The sequence below is a fragment of the Pseudophryne corroboree genome, chromosome 3 (assembly GCF_028390025.1).
Source record: "Pseudophryne corroboree isolate aPseCor3 chromosome 3, aPseCor3.hap2, whole genome shotgun sequence".
NCBI lineage: Eukaryota > Metazoa > Chordata > Amphibia > Anura > Myobatrachidae > Pseudophryne > Pseudophryne corroboree.
In genome coordinates, this window is record NC_086446.1 from 192541882 (window position 1) to 192561761 (window position 19880).

Sequence of the window (19880 nt, forward strand, 5' to 3'; positions counted from 1 at the left end):
CTATCTAACCTTGCGATACCGACCTCGCGGGACCGCGCATCGGTATCACAAGCTGTGTACACACGGTGCAATATGTCCTAACTTTCCTTGCGATTTTGACTATATAGTCAAAATCACAAGGTAATAAAGCACTGTGTGTATACACCTTCAGATGCAGCTAACAAAATATAACCTATTCCCTTTAAAAAAAGCAGATGCCAGCTATAGTTTTATTGACAGTTTAAAATGTTACATAGATTGCAATATACGAGACATGAACACAGTATGTACAGTACAATTAATGACATTCTTGTAACATGTTTATAGCACATTTACTGTTATGATATATGTTAGCACCTAAACATTGATCTAATAGCAACTATATTCAGTATAATTGTATTGCTTTGCAAATAGTGTGTGTGTGTGTGTGTGTGTGTGTGTGTGTGTGTGTGTGTGGTTACAAATAACGCAAATTGGCCAGTGAGTACCAGGCAGAAATTGATTTAGAAGCACTGCTCTAGATTGCAAGCTCTCACGGCCAGGGATCTCTTTTTTTTTCCTGCCAATCCCTCTTCTGCGCACCACCCATTTGGCACCTTCTCCTTAGTCTGTCCCCTACAACATCTCATGCCATTTGTTGTGCCCATGAGACGAGACTGCTTCCAGCTTGTCCTCAGTACTAAGGCCCTCATTCAGCAGCCGTCGCTACTGCTGAATGAACGAAGATGGCCGCTTTCCGGACGTCTGCACATGCAAAGCGATGGCAGTACGAACGTACGAGGAGTCACTATGCGATCGCATCCCTGATTGACAGCCGTGGTGATTGATTGTTGTGGGGGAGTGGGCTGACCAACGCAGCCGTGGCTGGATCATTTTTGGGGGTGCCCGCATGACATCATGCACGACCACTGCAACCCGAAAAATTGTGGTCGACCACCTGCATACGCAGCCTAACTGGCCGCCGATCACCATGCTGGGTGGCCTCACTGAATAGGGTCCTAGCGGGGTCATTCTGACCCGTTCGCTTGCTGCTTTATAACGCATCCGATCGAACGGGTCCCTACTGTGCAGGCGCCGTAGTGCGCCGACGCATGCCAGACGGCCGAAGTAGCAGGGCTGCGATCGCCTCTGCCTGAATGACAGGCAGAGGCGGTTGCTGGGCGGAACGGCGTCGTTAGGCCACCGTTACGTGGGTGTGGTCCGGCCAACGCAGGTGTGGCTGGATCGAATGGGGGGCGGGCCGCAGCGTCTGCGTGATGTCACACGCAGCTGCTGCAGGCCGGGGAGCAATGAGTAGCTCCCGGCCAGCACGCTAAAGCTGCGCTGGTCGGGAGCTACTTTTGAAGTGCAAAGGCATTACCGCTGTGCAATGCTTTTGCACTTCTGCAGGGGAGGAGGGGGGGCCGCACTGACGTGGGGCGGACTAGCCCTGTGCTGGGCGTCCCTCCGCATGTCAGGGAAGATGACCGTAGATGTGCTAAATATAGCACCGCTACGATCAACCCGGAATGACCTCCTAAGTACATTAATTAGTTGATGTGTTGTCCTTAGTGTCATTCGCTGTTGCTTTGTTCTTCTCCCCCTTTGCACTGGGCTGCAGACCTTTGTGGTGCCTTAGTAATGGCTAATAATAATAATCATGACAATAATAAAAAATGTGTGCCTTCTAAAATACTGTTGCATAATAATAATAATAATAATAATAATAATAATTTTATTATTATTATTATTATTAATATTTGATTTTGCAGCTGGGTTAGGCTGCAGAAAGCATTGCTAACATGAAGCATTGCGTATTGGAGATTCTCCTCATTCTGCCCATCTGTCAGCAAGTGGCCGATTGTTACTTTCATTGTACTTCCAGCTGGAACTATGGTGTCTGAGTCTGACAGTGAGCTTAATAATGTGTCAAGGTGTTGAAGCTGTTAGTGTGGCAATGGGCGGCCTCAGTCAGTCTCATCTAGCTATAGGCTGTGTGCAGGATGTCTCATGGCAGCTGTGGGCGGTCTCTTGCTGTCTCCTCCTCTGTCCTGTCTCATTTCCTCAGTCACAGGAAGTGTTGGCGCTGTACAGGTCTCGCAGCAGTCAGTGTGTAGCCGCACACACAGTGCATACAGCGCGGCCGATGAGTGGGAGTCGCACAGAGCACAGCACCCAGGACGCCGCGTACCGGACACACACTGCCCGCAGCCCGCCTGGTGAGGAGGCGCTGTGCCCCCAGGTAAGATGTTGTTAGTGATCACACACCTGGGTAATGCTAGTTGTGTGCAAAGACTGCAGCTGGGTACATACGTCAGCGCCCTGTGTCATCTCTGCACAGCCACATCCTCTCCATAGATCTCAGTAGCTGGTGTATGTACTAATGTGCATCATTATTAAGGTCTTATACTCCATAGATACATTATTTACTAACGCAAAGGTAGCAACAAATATTACGCTGCAGTTCATAGATATAGTGCTCTGGTTGTATACTACAGTGGCTGGTGCTGAGTACTCACAGCTGATGGAGCCTGGTTTACAAGGGGATTAGGAAGGGGTGCAGCTGCAAAAATATGTTGGGCCTCCTCCCCTACATACAAAAAAAGAGGATGGATATCTCTATGTCTTTACGTTTGTATTTTCTTATCAGAAAGTAACAGAAAAGGCCATAGAAATTTGCTACTCTGTGCTTATGATCCGTTGTGTTTTAAAATAAATAAATTAAATTTTAGTGGATAGCCCCAGATTTGGGTTTTGGGTGATAGATACTCTGATGATAAGTAAGATCATGTACCTTACCGGACTCCTTGATTCAATAGGTCCTGCAATGTATTGCTGAGAGGCACTACAAATCCCAGATCACCTTGACAAAACCACTTTACCATTACAACCTATTAATAAGCCCACAACTCTCATACTGCCATAATTCAGCTGGCATTTGGGCCAATTCTCTGGAACTTGTTGGGAAAACCATCACAATGCCTACATACTTGGTTGAAATCAATGAGCCCATTATTGGCTATGTTAGTACAGTAATTGCAGGTGTAACACCGCTGTGTACAGCCTGGTATGAGTGGTAACATTTTGACTGAAATCCAACTTCAGTTAAATCAGAAGTGATTGAGCCCGACAATTCGATTCTCATAATCCACTAACCTGTGATTTTGTTTATTGAAAAGGGAGCCGTGGGGTACTAATGTTCTGGATGGCGTGAGATTAATGTTTAAAATTGATGTATCACACAAGGTGGAGCTATTCTTGGCTGTTTCATGTAATTTAGCAAGTTGATTTGATGAGGACTAGAACCTCATGTATATACCGTATGTCTGGTCTAATGATTCTCATTCAAGCACGGATGGTCTGTATACTGGGAAAGCACACAAAATTCTTTCCTTATATGCAGGTGACAGGTCAAGGATAAATTGGTGATACATATTGCACTCCACTTTCTCTTTGGGGTCTATATATTATCACTCTCCAGCAGCGCTGCTGTATGCTGTGATACAGGATATTAAGCACTGCTGCAATTTATTAATATGTACATACCCTTCATTATGTCAGAAAATATGGGCCTCCTGCAAACTTCAGACCAGCCTTCACTGGAAGTGTAATGCTTAGATGGCGTTATGGTTTTTCCATCCAGCTGCAGAAAGATTAGGGGAACACATGAGGAGACAGTGCACTGCACTACTTGATAGATTGTACAAAGCAGTGATTACCTTGGATGTTGATGTATCAAGCTGTGGAGAGGTTGCCCCTAGCAACCAATACCCTTCTACCCATAATTTTATAGAATGCGCCTGATAAAGGCTATCTCAGAGCTGATTGGTTGATATAGTCCACTTCACTGCTCTGTACTCCCAACCCCTTGTCTCTCCTCCTGAGTTGAATCTGTTTGAGCTGCAGGTGATGCCCTTTATACTATCCGCTTTCAGTTTTAAAATACAGGGATTTGTTCTTTGCTAGAGTAGGTGATTGTAGAATAATGTAAATGTGTAATGTGCCTGTATTAGTTGTGTGTTTATCCTGCAATAAAGGTGCCTAGCATGTTGTGTGTTCCAGCATGTTTTAGGAGGCCTACAGTATACGTCTCTATCTGAATAATTGAGGAATTTTGGAGCCTGGGTTACAGCTTTCATTAACACACTTTATTATGTCTGGTTGTGCGTGTATTATGCTTTTTTCCTGTGTTAAAATATTTGTCCTTTAACATCATTTCAGTCAAAAAGTGCATTTAACTACCACAACCAGATGCATGCTTGCACAGCCAGTCTTTAGCCAGATAAATGCTAAGGGGCAACCAATGGAGCAATTAAATTTTGCTCCATGCGGAGGCTAATAGCAACAGGAGTACACAATTCTTCTCATGGCCTCCTGAGGTGGCGAGCAGAAATGTGCGATAAGTCTGCACTTTGGGCATCAAAATGAGAGTTTGGGTGCCCAGACCAGTACTTTAAACTGTTTTAGCTCTCACCTGGTACTTTCTGGGCACACACTCGTGCCTTATGGGGGGGAACAATTGCATTGCTCCAGTAAATGCCGTTTGGGTGTCAACAATACTGAATCTCCCCCCCACCCCCCACCCCCCCCACCCCCCCCCCCCCACACACACACACACACACACACACACACACACACACACACACACACACACACACACACACACACCCCCAATAGTCCATTGATTGCTAATAAATGAGCCCCTTTTAAAATGTAGGTTTTGGGACTTATAAACTTACATAGGTGGTGTAATTTTGCACAGATGTGCTGCACAGGGGAGGTTAAGTTTTACTAGGGCACTGCAGTCCACTCATTGACAAAAAAAAGCCAGATAACACTTATTTTTACAGCTGCTTCTATTCTATATTTTTAGTCAGGATAAATATTGTTCAGGCTACATGTGTCTTGCTGACCCAGCTGCTAGAAATTCATACCCTCCAACTGTACCTTTTTTTTTTTTTTTTTTTTTTTTTTTTTTTTTTTATAGCAGGTACAGTACTTTTTTTTTTTTTTTTTTTTTGTATGGTCTGTACTGATTCTTGGCTCTCCTAACTTGCAGCCCCCCCCCCCTTTTTACCTGTGGCCACGCTCCCCTCTCTGCATTTGTACCGGTTTTTATGTTTAAAATGTTGGAGGGTATAGAAGTTATTTCTTGAAGTGGGAAGGGATCATAAAGGTTTCAAAAACTTATGTCCATGGATTTGCTTCTTGCTATATTAAAGAGCCGGCTTCTGATGCCGGTATCCTAGCAGCCAAGGCCTCTACTACGTCAGTCCTGGCTCGCCGGATATTGTGGCTGAGATCCTGGTCTGTGGATCTAGACTCTAGAAAAACCCTGGAAGTACTCCCTTTCAAGGGAGATATTCTGTTTGGGGAGGACTTAAATAAGATAGTGGCTGACTTGGTTAATGCCAAAACTGCCTGTCTGCCAAGTACCGCTCCTTCTGTGTCGAAGGCTAAAGGTACTTCCTTTCGTCCTTCAGCTAAAGCAAAAGGTCAGGCATACAACAAGCAGGCACGTACTGCCAAAGCCCAAAAGAGCTTGGGCGGCCCATCAGCCATCTTCCAAGGCCAATAAGCCTGCCGCATGACGGGATGGGCTTCCCCTTGGGGGATCCCAGGGTGGGGGGCCGGCTTCTAGGGTATACCCAGGAATGGTTGAATACCACTTCAGATGCCTGGGTACGGGAAGTCGTCACTCGAGGCTACGCCATAGCCTTCAAAAACAGACACCCTCATCGATTTTGCCAGACAGATGTCCCGTTGGACCAGACAAAGGCAAACACACTTTACTTTAGGTGGTACAGACCCTGCTGGATACAGGAGTCGTAGTACAGGTGCCTCTTGCGCAGAGGGGCCGGGGGTACTCTTCTCCGTTGTTTCTAGTCCCGAAACCGAATGGGTCCTCCCAGCCCATTCTCAACCTCCAAGGCATTGAACAGGTTTGTGAAGGTTTCCAAGTTCCGTATGGAAACCCTTCGCTCTATAGTTCTGGCCTTGGAACCTGGGGACTACATGGTCTCCCTGGATATACAGGATGCTTACCTGCATATTCCTATAGCAGCGTCACATCAGCAATACCTGAGGTTTGCGATTGGCAACCTCCATTACCAGTTTCGGGCGTTACCTTTTGGTTTAACAACGGCTCCGCGAGTCTTCACCAAGGTCATGACCGTGGTACTCCGCCGTCAAGGGGTCAGGATACTGCCGTATCTGGACGACTTGTTCATCCTGGCAAATTCCCCAGAACTTCTCCTACGTCATCTGGATATGATGGTCCGGTTTCTACAATCCCACGGGTGGCTCATCAACTGGAAGAAATCCTCCCTGGTCCCTGCTCAGTGCATGGTGTATCTGGGAGCGCTATTGGACACTCACAACCAGAGGTTGTACTTGTCTCAGGAGAAAGTCTTGAAACTTCAGGACAGGATTCGTTGCTTCCTTTTTTGTCCGCAAGTGTCGAAATATTCGGCGATGCAGGTGCTGGGCCTCATGGTGTCAGCTTTCGACATGGTGGAGTATGCTCAATTCCATTCTCGCCCCCTCCAGAGGCTGATTCTAGCCAAGTGGGACGGCCTGCCTCACCGGATCAGGTCTCAAATGATCGCATTGACTCCGGAGGTCCGTCTGTCGCTGCTCTGGTGGCTGCAAGACCAACAATTGTGCAGAGGCCGTCCCTTCTCGATATCCAACTGGGTTCTGTTGACGACAGATGCCAGTCTAAGAGGTTGGGGCACGGTGCTGGAGCAACACTCCCTTCAGGGTCGGTGGACCAAGGAAGAGTCCCTCCTCTCGATCAACATTCTGGAATTGCGGGCGGTCTTCAATGCATTGACCCTAGCCCAGCATTTAATTCAGAACCATTCTGTTCAAGTGCAGTCGGACAACGCCACCACAGTGGCTTGCATAAATCATCAAGGCGGCACTCAAAGCCGTCTGGCAATGAAGGAAGTCTAACGGATTCTACATTGGGTGGAATGCCATCTACCGGCCATATCGGCAATCTTCATTCCGGGAGTCCTGAATTGGGAAGCGGACTTTCTCAGTCGTCAGGACGTACATGCCGGCGAGTGGGGCCTCCATCCAGCAGTGTTTCGACTCCTAGTGGAAAGGTGGGACCTTCCAGACGTAGATCTGATGGCGTCTCGACACAATCACAAGGTTCCAGTCTTTGGAGCAAGGACAAGAATCCTCAAGCAGCATTCGTGGATGCGCTGGCGGTGCCGTGGAGGTTTCGGGTCCCATACGTGTTCCCTCCGGTGTCACTACTGCCCAGGGTAATTCGGAAGTTCAAGCAAGAAAGAGAGGGATTCTGCTCCTCATAGCTCCGGCATGGCCCAGACGGCACTGGTTCTCAGACCTGCAGGGTCTATCGTCGGAGCATCCAATTCTACTTCCTCAACGCCCAGACCTTCTCGTTCGGGGCCCCTGTGTCTACCAGGGCCTAGCTCGGCTGTCTTTGACGGTGTGGCTCTTGAAGCTTCCATCTTGAGGGCTAAGGGGTTTTCTGAGGCGGTCATTCAAACTATGTTGCGGACCCGGAAACCGGCTTCTGCTCGGATCTACTATATGGTCTGGCATTCTTACTTTGTCTGGTGCGCATCTAACAATTATGACTCTGAATACGGCCAAGTTGTTGGCTTTTCTTCAGCAGGGCCTGGACTTAGGCCTGCGTCTGGCCTCCCTTAAGGTTCATATTTCTGCCTTGTCGGTGTGGTTTCAGAGAAAAATTGCGACCTTACCTGATGTTCATACCTTTTTACTCGGGGTGTGTTAAGTATCCAACCTCCCTATGTCCCTCCTGTGGCTCCTTGGGACTTGTCGGTGGTTTCGGAGGCATTACAAAAGTCTCCGTTTGAACCTCTTGGTACAGCTGACCTTAAGTGGCTTTCCCTTAAGGTGGTGTTTCTGCTGGCTATTGCTTCAGCTAGAAGAGTGTCGGATTTGGGTGCCTTGTCCTGTGGCTCCCCATATCTGATATTTCACCGTGACCGGGCGGTTCTTAGGACTATATTTCTCTATCGTCCTAGTGGATGCTGGGGTTCCTGAAAGGACCATGGGGAATAGCGGCTCCGCAGGAGACGGGGCACAAAAAGTAAAGCTTTTCCAGATCAGGTGGTGTGCACTGGCTCCTCCCCCTATGACCCTCCTCCAGACTCCAGTTAGATTTTTGTGCCCGGCCGAGAAGGGTGCAATCTAGGTGGCTCTCCTAAAGAGCTGCTTAGAAAAAGTTTAGCTAGGTTTTTTTATTTTACAGTGATTCCTGCTGGCAACAGGATCACTGCAGCGAGGGACTGAGGGGAGAAGGAGTCAACTCACCTGCGTGCAGGATGGATTGGCTTCTTGGCTACTGGACATCAAGCTCCAGAGGGACGATCACAGGTACAGCCTGGATGGTCACCGGAGCCGCGCCGCCGGCCCCCTTGCAGATGCTGAAGTCAGAAGAGGTCCAGAATCGGCGGCTGAAGACTCCTGCAGTCTTCTAAAGGTAGCGCACAGCACTGCAGCTGTGCGCCATTTTCCTCTCAGCACACTTCACACGGCAGTCACTGAGGGTGCAGGGCGCTGGGAGGGGGGCGCCCTGGGAGGCAAATGTAACCTATATAAAGGCTAAAAATACCTCACATATAGCCCCCAGAGGCTATATGGAGATATTTAACCCCTGCCTGATTTCTCTAAATAGCGGGAGACGAGCCCGCCAGAAAAGGGGCGGGGCCTATCTCCTCAGCACACGGCGCCATTTCCTCTCACAGCTCCGCTGGTCAGGACGGCTCCCAAGTCTCTCCCCTGCACTGCACTACAGAAACAGGGTAAAACAGAGAGGGGGGGCAAATTTATGGCGATATTTTGATATAACAAAGCAGCTATAAGGGAGCACTTATTATAAGGCTATCCCTGATAGATAGATAGATATATATATATATATATATATATATATATATATATATATATATATATATATATATATATATATATATATATATATATATATATATATATATATATATATATATATATAAAATCTATATAGCGCTTTTGGTGTGTGCTGGCAAACTCTCCCTCTGTCTCCCCAAAGGGCTAGTGGGTCCTGTCTTCGTTAGGAGCATTCCCTGTGTGTCTGCTGTGTGTCGGTACGTGTGTGTCGACATGTATGAGGACGATATTGGCGTGGAGGCGGAGCAATTGCCAAATATGAGGATGTCACCCCCTAGGGAGTCGACACCAGAATGGATGCCTTTATTTATGGAACTACGGGATAGTGTCAACACGCTAAAGCAGTCGTTTGACGACATGAGACGGCCGGACAATCAATTAGTGCCTGTCCAGGCGACTCAAACACCGTCAGGGGCTGTGAAACGCCCTTTGCCTCAGTCGGTCGACACAGACCCAGACACAGGCGATGACTCCAGTGGTGACGGTGACGAATCAACCGTATTTTCCAGTAGGGCCACACGTTATATGATTTTGGCAATGAAGGAGGCGTTACATTTAGCTGATACTACAGGTACCACTAAACAGGGTATTATGTGGGGTGTGAAAAAACTACCTATAGTTTTTCCTGAATCAGAAGAACTAAATGACGTGTGTAATGAAGCGTGGGTTGCCCCTGATAAAAAGCTGATAATTTCAAAGAAATTACTGGCATTATACCCTTTCCCGCCAGAGGTTAGGGAGCGCTGGGAAACACCTCCTAGGGTGGACAAGGCGCTAACACGCTTATCTAAACAAGTGGCGTTACCCTCTCCTGAGACGGCCGCACTTAAAGATCCATCAGATAGGAGGATGGAAAATATCCAAAAAAGTATATACACACATGCAGGTGTTATACTACGACCAGCTATAGCGACTGCCTGGATGTGCAGTGCTGGGGTAGTTTGGTCAGAGTCCCTGATTGAAAATATTGATACCCTGGACAGGGACAATATTTTACTGTCGTTAGAACAAATAAAGGATGCATTTCTTTATATGCGTGATGCACAGAGGGATATCTGCACACTGGCATCACGGGTAAGTGCTATGTCCATTTCGGCCAGAAGAGCTTTATGGACGCGACAGTGGACAGGCGATGCGGATTCAAAACGGCATATGGAAGTTTTGCAGTATAAAGGGGAGGAGTTATTTGGAGTCGGTCTATCAGATTTGGTGGCCACGGCTACAGCCGGGAAATCCACCTTTCTACCTCAAGTCACTCCCCAACAGAAAAAGGCACCGACCTTTCAACCGCAGCCCTTTCGTTCCTTTAAAAATAAGAGAGCAAAGGGCTATTCATATCTGCCACGAGGCAGAGGTCGAGGGAAGAGACAGCAACAGGCAGCTCCTTCCCAGGATCAGAAGCCCTCCCCGGCTTCTACAAAAGCCTCAGCATGACGCTGGGGCTTCTCAAGCGGACTCGGGGACGGTGGGGGGTCGTCTCAAAAATTACAGCGCGCAGTGGGCTCACTCGCAAGTAGATCCCTGGATCCTGCAGATAATATCTCAGGGGTACAGGTTGGAATTAGAGACAGATCCACCTCGCCGTTTCCTGAAGTCTGCTTTACCAACGTCCCCCTCCGAAAGGGAGACGGTTTTGGAAGCCATTCACAAGCTGTACTCTCAGCAGGTGATAGTCAAGGTACCTCTTCTGCAACAAGGGAAGGGGTATTATTCCACTCTTTTTGTGGTACCGAAGCCGGATGGCTCGGTAAGGCCTATTCTAAATCTGAAGTCCTTGAACCTGTACATAAAGAAGTTCAAGATGGAGTCACTCAGAGCAGTGATAGCGAACCTGGAAGAGGGGGACTTTATGGTATCCTTGGACATCAAGGATGCGTATCTCCACGTTCCAATTTACCCCTCACACCAGGGGTACCTCAGGTTCGTTGTACAAAACTGTCACTATCAGTTTCAGACGCTGCCGTTCGGATTGTCCACGGCACCTCGGGTCTTTACAAAGGTAATGGCCGAGATGATTCTTCTTCGAAGAAAAGGCGTATTAATTATCCCATACTTGGACGATCTCCTAATAAGGGCAAGGTCCAGAGAACAGCTAGAGATGGGATTAGCACTGTCTCAAGAAGTGCTAAAACAGCACGGGTGGATTCTGAATATTCCAAAATCCCAGTTAATGCCGACAACTCGTCTGCTGTTCCTAGGGATGATTCTGGACACGGTTCAGAAAAAGGTTTTTCTCCCGGAGGAAAAAGCCAAGGAGTTATCCGAGCTTGTCAGGAACCTCCTAAAACCAGGAAAGGTGTCTGTACATCAATGCACAAGAGTCCTGGGAAAAATGGTGGCTTCTTACGAAGCAATTCCATTCGGCAGATTCCACGCAAGAATTTTCCAAAGGGATCTGTTGGACAAATGGTCAGGGTCGCATCTTCAGATGCACCTACGGATAACCCTGTCTCCAAGGACAAGGGTGTCTCTTCTGTGGTGGTTGCAGAGTCCTCATCTATTGGAGGGCCGCAGATTCGGCATACAGGATTGGATCCTGGTGACCACGGACGCCAGCCTGAGAGGCTGGGGAGCAGTCACACAAGGAAGAAACTTCCAGGGAGTATGGACGAGCCTGGAAACGTCTCTTCACATAAACATTCTGGAACTAAGAGCAATATACAATGCTCTAAGCCAGGCAGAACCTCTGCTTCAAGGAAAACCGGTGTTGATCCAGTCGGACAACATCACGGCAGTCGCCCATGTGAACAGACAGGGCGGCACAAGAAGCAGGAGTGCAATGGCAGAAGCTGCAAGGATTCTTCGCTGGGCAGAGAATCATGTGATAGCACTGTCAGCAGTGTTCATCCCGGGAGTGGACAACTGGGAAGCAGACTTCCTCAGCAGACACGATCTTCACCCGGGAGAGTGGGGACTTCATCCAGAAGTCTTCCACATGCTGGTAACCCGTTGGGAAAGACCAATGGTGGACATGATGGCGTCTCGCCTCAACAAAAAACTGGACAGGTATTGCGCCAGGTCAAGAGATCCGCAGGCAATAGCTGTGGACGCGCTGGTAACGCCTTGGGTGTACCAGTCGGTGTATGTGTTTCCTCCTCTGCCTCTCATACCAAAAGTATTGAGAATTATACGGCAAAGAGGCGTGAGAACGATACTAGTGGTTCCGGATTGGCCAAGAAGGACTTGGTACCCGGAACTTCAAGAGATGATCACGGAAGATCCGTGGCCTCTACCTCTAAGGAGGGACTTGCTTCAGCAGGGTCCCTGTCTGTTTCAAGACTTACCGCGGCTGCGTTTGACGGCATGGCGTTTGAACGCCGGATCCTAAAGGAAAAAGGCATGCCGGAAGAAGTCATTCCTACTTTGATTAAAGCAAGGAAGGAAGTAACCGTGCAACATTATCACCGAATTTGGCGAAAATATGTTGCGTGGTGCGAAGATCGGAGTGCTCCGACGGAGGAATTTCAACTGGGTCGATTCCTACATTTCCTGCAATCAGGATTGTCTATGGGTCTCAAATTGGGATCTATTAAGGTTCAAATTTCGGCCCTGTCGATTTTCTTTCAAAAAGAATTGGCTTCAGTCCCTGAAGTCCAGACCTTTGTTAAGGGAGTGCTGCATATACAGCCTCCTGTGGTGCCTCCAGTGGCACCGTGGGATCTCAATGTGGTTTTGGACTTCCTAAAATCTCATTGGTTTGAACCACTAAAAAAGGTGGATTTGAAATATCTCACATGGAAAGTGACCATGCTTCTAGCCCTGGCTTCGGCCAGGAGAGTGTCAGAACTGGCAGCTTTATCTTACAAAAGCCCATATCTGATTTTCCATTCGGACAGGGCAGAACTGCGGACTCGTCCGCATTTTCTCCCTAAGGTGGTGTCAGCATTTCATCTGAACCAGCCTATTGTAGTGCCTGCGGCTACAAGTGACTTGGAGGACTCCAAGTTACTGGACGTTGTCAGAGCATTAAAAATATATATTGCAAGGACAGCTGGAGTCAGAAAATCTGACTCGTTGTTTATATTGTATGCACCCAACAAGATGGGTGCTCCTGCGTCTAAGCAGACGATTGCTCGTTGGATCTGTAGCACAATCCAACTTGCACATTCTGTGGCAGGCCTGCCACAGCCTAAATCTGTAAAGGCCCACTCCACAAGGAAGGTGGGCTCATCTTGGGCGGCTGCCCGAGGGGTCTCGGCATTACAACTCTGCCGAGCAGCTACGTGGTCAGGGGAGAACACGTTTGTAAAATTTTACAAATTTGATACTCTGGCTAAGGAGGACCTGGAGTTCTCTCATTCGGTGCTGCAGAGTCATCCGCACTCTCCCGCCCGTTTGGGAGCTTTGGTATAATCCCCATGGTCCTTTCAGGAACCCCAGCATCCACTAGGACGATAGAGAAAATAAGATTTTACTTACCGATAAATCTATTTCTCGGAGTCCGTAGTGGATGCTGGGCGCCCATCCCAAGTGCGGATTATCTGCAATAATTGTACATAGTTATTGTTAACTAATTCGGGTTATTGTTGAAGGAAGCCATCTTTCAGAGGCTCCGCTGTTATCATACTGTTAACTGGGTTTAGATCACAAGTTGTACGGTGTGATTGGTGTGGCTGGTATGAGTCTTACCCGGGATTCAAAATCCTCCCTTATTGTGTACGCTCGTCCGGGCACAGTACCTAACTGGAGTCTGGAGGAGGGTCATAGGGGGAGGAGCCAGTGCACACCACCTGATCTGGAAAAGCTTTACTTTTTGTGCCCTGTCTCCTGCGGAGCCGCTATTCCCCATGGTCCTTTCAGGAACCCCAGCATCCACTACGGACTCCGAGAAATAGATTTATCGGTAAGTAAAATCTTATTATTTACCTAAGGTGGTTTCCTCGTTCCACCTTAATCAGGAGATTGTGGTTCCGGCACTTGTTTCTCCTGATCTGTCTCCCAAAGAGGTCTTTGGATGTGGTACGGGCTCTTCGTATCTATGTGAAGAGAACTGCTTCTATTAAGAAATCTGATTCTCTTTGTACTGTTTGGATTTCGCAAATGTGGCTGGCCTGCTCACAAGCAGACTTTGGCCAGATAGATTAGAATGGTGATTGCACATGCTTATGTGAAGGCTGGTCTGTCAGCTCCTACTCACATTACGGCCCATTCTACTCTGTCTGTTGGACCTTCTTGGGCGGCCCGCCGTGGTGAGACCCTTGAACAATTGTGCAAGGCGGCTACGTGGTCCTCCGTGAACACGTTCATAAGGTTCTATGCCTTCGATACTGCCGCTTCCCAGGATGCTTCCTTTGGACGCTGGGTTCTTGTGCCCGCTACAGTGCGTCCCCTCCCATAAGGAACTGCTTTAGGACATCCCCAATGTCTATCCTTGTGGAGCCTAGTGTACCCCGCAGCAGAAAACAAAATTTATGGTAAGAACTTTACCTTTGTCTTAATCTTTAATCTTTCTGCGAGGTACACTGGGCTCCACAAGGCGCCCACCCTGACGCACTTAGCTTCTTTGGGTTGGTATGGCATTAGCCGCTGACACTTCTCTTGTCGTGAGAGTGTGGTGTATGTGGCTACTAACCGTTGTCTTCTCTTTTCCTGCTACTGCGTTGGGCTGGTTAACTAAAAACTAAGCTCCTGTGCAGGAAGGCAGGGTTATAGAGGAGGTGGCGCTGTGCATTCTGGGAACAGTCAAAGCTTTGAGCCTGTTGGTGCCTCAGATCAAGATCCTACTCTACACCCCAATGTCGGAGCCCAGCGTACCTCGCAGAAAGAGATTTAACAAAGGTAAGTTCTTACCATAAATCTCGTTGTTCTGTACCCTGGGGGACTAAGTGCGTCAGGGTCTCATTTCAAATATAGTGTTCCACAGGATATACTGTTTTGTATTTTTCGCTGTGTGTTTCAGTCACCTCACACCGCTTAAATCCTCTGTTTTGTGCTTTGCATTTGCTATCACATAACACAGGTTTTTTTTGCAGGTATTGTTTGTCTGGCTATATTGTACTCGCTCTAAGGCTACATTTCTAATAATGTCTACTACACAGGGTGGGAAATCCGCAGATGCTCCTGCAGCATGCAGTGCTGGCGCTACGGATTTGTCTGAGGAAAAGGTTTCAGCTGAGGGTTCAGGTACTGCGTGCCCTGCACCTTCCAGTCAGTTTTCAGTACCTGTGGCAAATCAAAACCCACCTTTTGGCTGCCTTTACAAATCTGCTGTCTACGCTTGTAATGAGGTTTACGCCCCCTGTGGGACCTCCTGTGCCATTGCAGCCACATATTGTCCCTGTAGTCAACCCGCCTTGGGCGGCTCCTCTGTCTACTCAGTTACAACAATTTAATCAGTCTTTGGTTAGACAAAAACCTACCCCTCGCCCTGCTGGGGCCAAGGGATCATCTAAACGGGACATTTCTTCCTCACAATCCACTAGTGTTTCGGATGATTCGTCAGATGAGGGTGGGGATTATACTGATCTGTCAGACACTGATACAGTTGCTTCTGATGAGTAATCTACAACTCAAGTTAATGTTCCTGACCTAGTGGAGGCTATCAAGCTGATTCTCCAGATTGATGATGATAATGAGACCCCCGCTACGTCTAAGAAACCTGATAAATTTAAACGTCAGAAGGTTGCTAAGGTAGTTTTACCGCATTCTGATCTTTTAATTGACATACATCAGGAATCCTGGTCATCTTCAGTGAAGAATTTTTTCCCTGTTCAAAAAGATGTTACCCTATCCCTGCAGAGTTGAGTAACAAGTGGGAAATGCCGCCGCCGGTGGACTCTCGTGTCGCCCGTCTAGTGGTATCTTCTACTCTGCCTGTCACCACCGTAGCCTCACTGAAGGAACCGAAGGATAAGTGTGTGAAGGGATGCCTGAAGTCTATTTACACACTTACCGGTGCTGTGCATAGACCCACTATGGCAGCCTCTTGGGCTGCATAAGCTTTTGAAGCCTGGGTTCAGGCAATAAAAGAGGAGCTGCCTCTAAATTTTTCTGTCACTGGCAGACAATATCTGTCATATATTACCACAGCCTCTCGCTATATTCAGGAGGCGGCCTCTGATGCAGGCGTAATGGTGGCCAAGGTGTCTACTACGTCTATCCTGGCTCGCCGGATTTTGTGTCGAAGGTCCTGGACTCCAAAAAGACCTTGGAGCTTCTCCCTTTTAAGGGAGACATACTATTTGGAGAGGGTCCGAACAAGATCGTGATTGTCTTGGCAACAGCTAAGACTGCATTTCTCTCAAGTACTAATCCTTCTGCTCCAAAAGCTAAGAGTACCACTTAACGTTCCTTTCGCACTCCAGGTAAAGCAAAGGGTCAGGTGTATCTGAGACAGGCTCGTACTTCCAAAACCACCAAACCCAAGTCTAAGCATTCTTGGGCCGCCCGTGAGCCTGCTTCCAAACAGGACAAGCCTGCGGCATGACGGGGCAGTCCTCCCCCTGGGGGACCCCAGGTTGGGAGGCTGACTTCTGCAGTTCACCCAGGCCTGGTTAAAGACCACTTCAGACACCTGGGTGCCGGAAGTTTTCTCTCATGGGTACGTGATCTTTCAAGAGACGTCCCCCCTCACCAGTTCTGCTCGACGGTTATCCATTTGGATCTGCTGAAAGCAGACTTTACACTTGGTTGTACAATCCCTCCTAGATACTGGAGTGATTGTGCCGGTACCTCTGTCTCAAAGAGGCAGGGGCTACTATTAGACCCGGTTTGTAGTCCATAAACCAAATGGGTCCTCCCGGCCTATACTCCACATCAAATCTTTGAACAGATTTGTGAGATTCTGTATGGAAACTCTGCGTTCCATTGTACTGGCCATGGAACCCAAGGACTATATGGTATCCCTGGATATACAGGATGCTTACCTGCACATTCCTATTGCCATGTCGCATCAGCAATATCTGCAGTTTGCTATTGGAAACCTACATTATCAATTCCAGGCTTTGCCTACCTGATTGACCACAGCTCCTCGGATCTTCACCAAGATCATGGCAGTCTTCTCCGCCGTCAGGGTGTCGGGATCATGCAGTATCTGGACGATTTATTGATCCTGGAGAACTCCCCAGAGGGTCTCCTCAGTCATCTGGAACTGACTGTCCAATTCCTACAAGCCCACGGGTGGCTAATCAACTGGAAGAAGTCCTCGTTGGTCCCTGCTTAGAGCATGGTGCACCTGGGGGCATTGTTGGACACACACAACAAACGATTGTTCTGGTCTCCGGAGAAGGTCCTGAAACTTCAGGACAGAACCAAATGCTTCCTCTTTCGTCCAAGAGTGTCGATACACTCGGCAATGCAAGTACTAGGCCTCATGGTGTCGGCATTCGGCATGGTACATGACGCTCAATTTCATTCCCACCCTCTGCAGAGGTTAATCCCAGTGGGACGGCCTGCTTCACCGGATCAGGTCTCTAATGATCTTCTTGACTCTGGTGGTTCGTCGTCACTGAGCTGGTGGCTAAAGGACAAACCGCTGAGCAGGGGCCGTCCCTTTTGGGTCTCCAACTGGGTCCTCCTGACAACGGACGCCAGTCTGAGAGGTTGGGGCGCGGTGTTGGAGCCCCTCTCCCGGGTCGGTGGACCAGGGAGGAATCTCTTCTCCCGATAAACATTCTGGAATTGCAGGCAGTGTTCAATGCGTTGACACTGGCCCTGCCTCTGGTACAGAACAGGCCTGTTCAAGTACAGTCTGACAACGCCACCACGGTGGCGTACATAATTCATCAGGGCGGCATGCAAAACTGTATGGCCATGAGGGAAGTGTAAAAAATCCTCCAATGGGTGGAACGCTATCTGCCTGCCATATCGGCAGTGTTAATTCCGGGAGTCCTCAACTGGGAAGCAGACTTCCTTAGTCGTCGGGTCGTGCACGCCGGAGAGTGGAGTCTTCATCCTGAAGTCTTTCAACTCCTAGTGGGGCCTACCAGACACAATCACAAGGTTCCGGTCTTAGGAGCAAGGGATCCTCAAGCAGCATTCGTGGACGCACTGGCAATTCCATGGAACTTTCGTATGCCATACGTGTTCTCTGCAGTGTCACTCCTGCCCAAGGTAATATGGAAGTTCAAGCAAGAAGGAGGAATACTACTTCTAGTTGCTCCAGCGTGGCCCAGATGGCATTGGTTCTCAGACCTGCCTATCGATCGAGCGTCCCCTTCTACTTCCTCAACGCCCAGACCACCTCGTTCAGGGCCCTTGTGTCTACCCGGACTTGGGCAGACTGGCTTTGAAGGTGTGGATCGAAGCATCACTCCCGAGAGCAAAAGGATTTTCTTATAGCGGACTTCCTCTAGTGTGCTGGGTGAGGCAGGTGGAGGGTATGGTGGCCAATCCCGGAATCGGCGGGCTCCTGGGATTTAGGGCCAAAAACTGTCGGAATTCAATCCTGGGATTGGAAGGTCCAATCCCAGGGATTGAGGGATCAGTGTTAAGCGTCAACAGGACGCTCGCACTGCACGGCTTCCTACTTCCGGCTCCCCTGGTGCAGCGTGAGGTCACGCTGCGCTGTCAGCCGTGCACTGAGGGAGTGCAGGAAGAGATGCCCGCCCGCCCTCGGTATACGGTTAGTAATGTGGGCGAGGGGGCAGCCACAGAATTAAAAAAACAATCCCGGGATTGGCCATTTTTTCAATCCCGATACCCGGGATTTAAAAAATGGCCCAGGATTGGCTTCCCTAGTGGAGGGCTGAGTACAAAAGTGAAGGCATACTGCATGGGACACTTTTATATAGTCTGCATTGTCCATCACCCATTATTTTTTTTTTATTTTTTTTAACATGGTGAAACAAACACGACTTACTCCTTCTTTTTTTTTTTTTTTGTTTTTTTTTTTTTGTTTTTGTTTAAAATGACAACTGGATGAAGAAGAAAAGCAGAATTTGGAAACTGCATGCAACATGTCATAGTGAATTGTGGGAATTTGTTCATAATTTCAATGTGTAGTATGGATATAGGGAAGAACATTATATTCACACCCTATCTCTAGGTGGTTGTTTCTCACATTCTCCGTGCAGGACTTTTGACAGCTGGAATTTCAAGTGGTGACAATCCTTCCCCTTTTTTTTTTTATTTGTTTTTTTATTAAAGTTGTTTTTGACAGCAGAGGAAGACCGAGGCAGTAACTATTGAGACAAACAAATGGTCAACCATATATTTTCTTGGGTGAATTTAAGTCCCAGACTTCAAATTCTATTAAACAGGTTACTAGGAACATCCAATAACAAAGGAGATATGGGTCACCATTAACCATAGTTAAGGGGAGTACACACGGAGAGGTCAGTGCTCAGATTCTAAGATTGCGTAGAAGTTAAGCACTGATGTCTCCGTGTGTACCCCCCACAGCGATAGCGATGCGCAGCCCTGCGCGTCTCTATTGGCCTGCTCAATCGCGGGGTGAAATGAGCGCACCTTTTCCTATCGCTCGGCACACATCGCGCTGTACTGAGTGGGAGAGGGGGGGGAGATGTGTGCTGAGCAGACTGTGCCAAGATCGCTCAGCACACGTGTCTCCCGTCAGTACTGGCCTTTAGGGGCAACTAAAAAAGTCAAAGGGATAGTCCTAAAGCCAAAGAGAACACTGTCAACCATAAAAATGCTTAGAATGGTTTTTGTGTATTAAAGAGAGAGTGCCTAGGGAGTGAGCAACACCTCAGGGGAGCAAGGTGCTATGTGCTGGGGCTACAGTAATAGACTGAGGGATCTATTCACTAAGCCTTGGATGAAGATAAAGGGGTATATGCAATTGTGGTCGAATTCCCGAAATTGGCGAATTTCGGGTCATTTTCGACCAAAAAAAAAAATTCGCCTATGCAATGCAGTGCTTTCCGACCAAAAAACGGACTTTCAAAATTCGACTTTTTGAAATTCGACTTTTTGCAAATTCGACTTTTCTGCAATGATACAAGTGCTGCAATTCGACCAAAGCATATTCAATTCAAGTTTGGAAATTCGACAGCAGTGCTTTTAGACAGCAAATTCGTCATTTTCAA

At 48.1% G+C, this 19880-nt stretch overlaps 1 protein-coding gene across 2 annotated transcripts in view; it reads left to right on the forward strand.

Moving 5' to 3' along the window:
- The first annotated feature begins 1981 nt into the window (after positions 1-1981).
- The window catches only part of CSGALNACT2 (chondroitin sulfate N-acetylgalactosaminyltransferase 2), an 86187-nt gene continuing 68288 nt past the window's right edge, over positions 1982-19880 (forward strand). The window contains exon 1 of one of the 2 annotated variants that reach the window (XM_063958744.1): positions 1982-2200. The gene's annotated coding sequence lies outside the window, so the exon portion shown is untranslated. The remainder of the gene's footprint in view (positions 2201-19880) is intronic. The other variant, XM_063958743.1, reaches the window with a different exon arrangement.